At 38.2% G+C, this 5614-nt stretch overlaps 1 pseudogene; it reads right to left on the reverse strand.

Moving 5' to 3' along the window:
* Window positions 1–4457: 4457 nt before the first annotated feature.
* Window positions 4458–5614, reverse strand: part of LOC137995759 (uncharacterized) — a 3909-nt pseudogene continuing 2752 nt past the window's right edge.

Below are 5614 nucleotides of genomic sequence, written 5' to 3' on the forward strand. Positions count from 1 at the left end.
AAATTATAGCTCATGACATTTCCGTTTTAGAATTTATTGGAGTACCAATTACAAATGTTTGGTATCTAGATCTGTATCGCGTTACACGTTCTCCATCTCATCGCTGTAGTTTGTTCGTTTTGTTGGCTAGTTTCGCCGTTTAGGGAAAGGAATAATTTTATAGGGTTAAGTTAAAAAACATAAAATTGTACATGTATTGTATTTACTGATGTTTCTACACATAAAATTATATCTATCCTTTTCAAAATCTCAGCCTCGGCTTTATTCTTAAAATATTCTTAAAATTCCTGGTTCCTGGGTGTTCTTAAACTCGCGAAAGTAACAAATTTAAAACACATCTTCCTCTGGTTAAAAAGAAAAATTGAGCATATTGCGTCGTTTTTCGATGGTGAAATTGTATGCTGCGTAGAATTAAGTGTTCAAAATTAATTACAGCTCAGCGAATGTTTCAAACCGCCACTCGGTTCATTTATCGATTCCGGAGAGATATTTCCTTTTTGGCGGGCGGACTAACTTTCTATGAACCAAAACATTGATTAATCCGGTAATAAGCCGTTAAAGCAAAATTATTTCGGTCTTATTCTCAGATCAGATCAAATGGGCGGTTTAAAAAGGTAAACATTGGTATTATTCTAAAATAGATCGGCGACGCGCTCATTCACCGGCGGTGAGCGGTGAAAGGAAAATGAAATGGAACATCATCGTGGTATATCATTACTTTTACTTGTAATTTATAACATATTCGCCTTAGCAGCTGTGATTTATCACCCGACTCGCAGCCTTTTCATTTTAGGAATGATTTCACCCAGTGAAACGGTCCTCGAAATGAGACAAATGCAAACATGCGGTGTGCATCCAAACACGTGGTGATATTCAGACGATGACCACAGAAAAACAGGTCAAGTCAATTTTTGACTATTCAAATAAAGTGGACACTTGTTGCGAAAATGTTGAAATGCAAAACTGAATAAAGATTCTCCAAGAAAGATTGCTTACTGCTTAAAATTCGAAACCTACACGTAACAAATACAATGGTGAAATGCTGGCTTGTTGCAAATAGAAGTTTTCTAATAAGTTGACTTTGTTACTATTTGCGAGGCGTTCCCAACAGAATAAAAAATTCTTACAGAGACAGGTCAAGCTTTTTATTTGTGAATATGAAGGTTGGTTATAGGTGCTTTGAAACCAAAAGTACTGTTTTGTGCATTTAATATATTTTTTGACTCTTCGTCTGAGTGGTGTGCACTCTCTTTTGAGGTGGCCAACCGGCCCACAGTTAAACACTTCTTTGGTGTTCTTGCCTGATTTACATTTTGCTGGTGTCTTTGCTGTGGGTTGGCTGGCGTTTCTCTAAGATGTCCATGGCTTGGGTCATCATTTCTCTCCTGATGGCATTGCCTTTGAATATGCAAACGATTTCTGCTCTCTTCGCGTGAGCTGTAAATTCTTGAATCTGTCCTGCGTTCTGTCGATCTATGCTGTGGTTGTCCGTCTGTGTGTTCAGAGTGTCTTGTCTGTTTGCGTGATAATGGTTGTCGCGAAGTGGACCATGAAGATGATGAGAATGAAGATGATAGTGGGTGAGGTTTGCTTTGTTGCGAATGGAAGGTGTTGTAATGGTGGGTGGAAGGTCGATGATATGAAGTATGACATGGGAAACGTAAATAAAAGAAATCCTTTAATTACCTGGCAAGTCACATATTTCTCGGCCATTGTATAGTTCCCGAGAAATATCTGTCCTGTTTGAAAACGGAGCGTGTAATGTCTCCACCGGTAATGGGAATGATATGACTTGCAAAAGGGATGAAATTTGTTTTGTTGTTTTTTGGTATTTTTTCGAAAAGAGTGAAAGTAACAAGTGATGTTAGAACAGTTAGATGACTGAAAGATTTAGTACTGTCATTGAACTATCCCCGTATTGAAAATATGCTATCGTTTTCATTTGGTCTTGTTTACTTAAGGTCCTGCAAGAAATATTGCTTACAGTGAGTGCTTGAAATTCAGAAACATACACGTAACAAATACCATGGTGAAATGGTGGCTTGTTGCAAATAGAAGTTTTCTAATAAGTTGACTTTGTTAATATTTGCGAGGCGTTCGTGACAGAATAAATTCTTACAGGGACAGGTGAAGCTTTTTATTTGTGAATAGGAACAAAAATCCGATGTCTTGCAATCATTTTGACACAGATGTATCCTTTGTTTCGCAAGTAAACACGCAAGTCAACTTAACTTCATTTACTTCAACTTGAGTAAAAAGCTGTAATGCAGTCAAACAGCTGAAAGTCTGAAAGACTTAGAAGCTGATTGTTGCTTTTAAACAATTGATCAATGCATATAGATATTTACAAATAACCCACATAAATTACACTTTAACAACTAATTCTTGACAGTCAGTGCAATAATATAATTATAAAGCACTGTCTGAGTTACAGGCCTGTGTACGTATAGACTAATAATGCCTAGGGATTAGCGGAAGATGATGCTGCAGTTTTATTTATCCATTGTCTCACCCAAGATCTGCTTCCAGTTTCAAATTTGAAATACTGTTATATGAGATAATTCTAAATACCTCATCACACATAATTTTTTTTGGAAAAGTGTTGAAGACAAAGAAAGCATCCATGAGTTCCACCACTATATGTGTACTTTTATCGTTATGACAAAATTAATTCGATAGTAAACGGGGTTACTCAATGAATCAAGAAAAATGTTACAGATATAATCTCATGTAAGTACCGGTATTACATGTGGTTCCATTTATTGGGTACACCAAACTGGGTGGCTGGTGTCTTTTGTTTCCTTGAAATGTAGGCATCACTTTCATGAAATCAAAGAAATGGCCCTACAGAAAAGCTTTGACATCTTAACATTCTCGGAAACATGGTTTAATTCTACGACGACTAACGCAAGCGTAGAAATCGATGGCTATAGCATCTATAGGCTGGATCGCTCACGGAAAATTGGTGCTGGGGTATGCGCTTATGTTAAACATGGCCTAAAGGTAAAGGTTCTGAAGGACCTTACAGAAATTGGAGAATCTGGCTTACATCAATTGTGGCTCCAAGTACAAAACAAGAATCTCCGATCACTTCTGGTTTGTGTAGTTTACAGACCTCCTGAGACTAGCATTGCGTGTCTGGCAAAGGAACTCATGCCTAAATATATAAAAGCTTTATCGCTTAATATACCATACACCATATACCATGATCATTAAAAGACTGTATGTTCAAATCTGGGTCATTCGCATCACTATTCATCAGTCAATCTGAAATTAATCTATAAATTTTGTGGCTCAAGCTTGGAAATAACTACAAATTTCAACAAACCTGACTGTAAAATAAGCATCTAGGTATTTCCATATATAGCTCCATCTATGTAAAGTTTCCCTCGATGAAATCTCGGTTTTTTCCCACTTTCAAAAGCTACTTTCATCACATCCTTAAGCTTTTTCTTCTTTTCTCTGTCCTCCCAAATTAGATCTTCAGTCACCCAAACACCATCTTGGAGATCACGCTTCTTTTGAAGGACTCTCAACCTTTCCGGACGATAAAGAAACTTGCATATTATCGTTCTAGGTTTATTGTCACTTCGGGGACCAATTCGATGAGCATTTTCTATTACTGGTTTGATATTAAGCTGATTAGATAAGATGTCACAGATTTTTTGGCGACAGTCCTTGCTAGGAGATTCAGCAACATTGAAACGAAGATTATATTCCCGCGAATACCTCTCAAGGGACAGGAGTCGTTCATACAGGTCTTCAATTTGCTTCACATAATTGTTGACAGTGCATTCAACTTCATCTACTTTACATCTTGCATCGTGGAGCTCGCCCTTGAGTCCCTCTAGGCTTTCATTGAGAGTGTTAAACTTTTTGGATATCACGTCCAAGGCTACTTCATTCCCCCGAACTTTATCTTGTAGCTTCGAGATATCTTGCATAATCCTGCTTTGACCACTGCACAAGTTTGTCAGCGATTCACGTACAAATGCTTCAAAATCCTCCTCTAATGCTTCACCAGACTGCTTCGATTTTCCTTGCTTATTTGACGACATAGTAACACAAAATCACAACATACTATTAGGTAGATATAAAAAGAAAAGTACACGAAAAATTTTGCAGCCATCTTGTTCGACGACCACTGACCACCACTTTTTAATGTTACACTCATTATGTTACACTCACTATGGCTGAAGATGATGTTTGAGACATCAAAACATGTTCCGAAAATTCAAAAGTGTGGTTGTATTCTTTAAAATATTTTTTTCTATGTAACTAATGTCCAGGTACTTACAATTATTTTTTACTTTTTGTAAATAAGGTTTCCAGAGTAAATTTTATCTGAGTCAGAACTCACTCTGTATTTCTGATGAGCAGTTTTCGTGGATAACTAAGGCCATGCCGCAAAGTCATTTTCCTCCAGTGACTCATGAAGAATGTTTTACAAAAGAAGTTCAAGTGGTAGGGAAAGGAGTTATGTTTCCTCCTTTTAGACACTGCATTAAGTGAGGACGCATTTGATTAATCTTGTATGTTACATTCATTGTATTTTGTCCATAAAGTAAACTTGTTGCAAAAGCTATGGAAAAGACACCACAGTCAGAGAGATTTTTCTGTTGTTGCACTGGAATACAATGAATTCCCTGAAAGGCTGGTCCTGTCAAATCATACGCCAACCTTATGATCTCCTGGGTCACTGGGTTGAGAGGCTATCATAGACATTAACATAACCAGGGGGGCTATGTATGCTACTTAAACATATCCAGTGATTGTTATTAATGTTGACTATTTGAATAAAGGGTCCCGTCATTATGTCAAATTGCCGGACAGGGGCGAGAGTGGGCCTCTGAAATCCTTGTATGCCTTTTAGGTGACCAATTCTTTTCAGTATTATGTGGGCCTCATGTATAATTACACAGTCTAGCCATCCATTTGGGGAAGCAATGAGGTCATATTCATATTTCCCCAATTTTCCCTCTGGTGCATACTTGTCTCGGGGGGCTCTTTCTTTATGGACAGTTTTTACAATTGTAATCCCTTCAGTGTCAGAACTGACTGTGGGTTTAGCGCCTGTTGGCTTGGTGTTTGTTGTGTTGTGTGTGACTGTTGGCTTGGTGTTTGTTGTGATGTGAGTGACTGTTGGCTTGGTGTTTGTTGTGTTGTGTGTGACTGTTGGATTGGTGTTTGTTGTGATGTGCGTGACTGCTGGCTTGGTGTTTGTTGTGTTGTGTGTGACTGTTGGATTGGTGCTTGCTGTTGTCTTCGTGGCTGTGGGCTTACTTGGTGTACCACTCATGGGCTCCTGAGACAAAGCAGACTGAACAGAGCCAAGATTTGCTGTTATTTGGCATCCTTTTCCTGCCAAGACATGATAAATGGAAAAACTTCCCATTAGTGCAGTGTGTGTTTGAACACTTCACAAGCTTGTCCTTTTTTCCAGCCACAGCTTTGCAGGTACAAATTAAGTCCATCTTCATAGCTTCATTTATAATGCCAGTTGATTGTTCCTTAGAGCTTACTCGCTTAAATTCAGGTAAGGCTCTGCAATTGGGGCAGTACCAGGTTTTGGGAATACCGTATTTACCCGTGTATAGGTCGATCCCATGTATAA

The sequence above is a fragment of the Montipora foliosa genome, chromosome 3 (assembly GCF_036669935.1).
Source record: "Montipora foliosa isolate CH-2021 chromosome 3, ASM3666993v2, whole genome shotgun sequence".
Taxonomy (NCBI): domain Eukaryota; kingdom Metazoa; phylum Cnidaria; class Anthozoa; order Scleractinia; family Acroporidae; genus Montipora; species Montipora foliosa.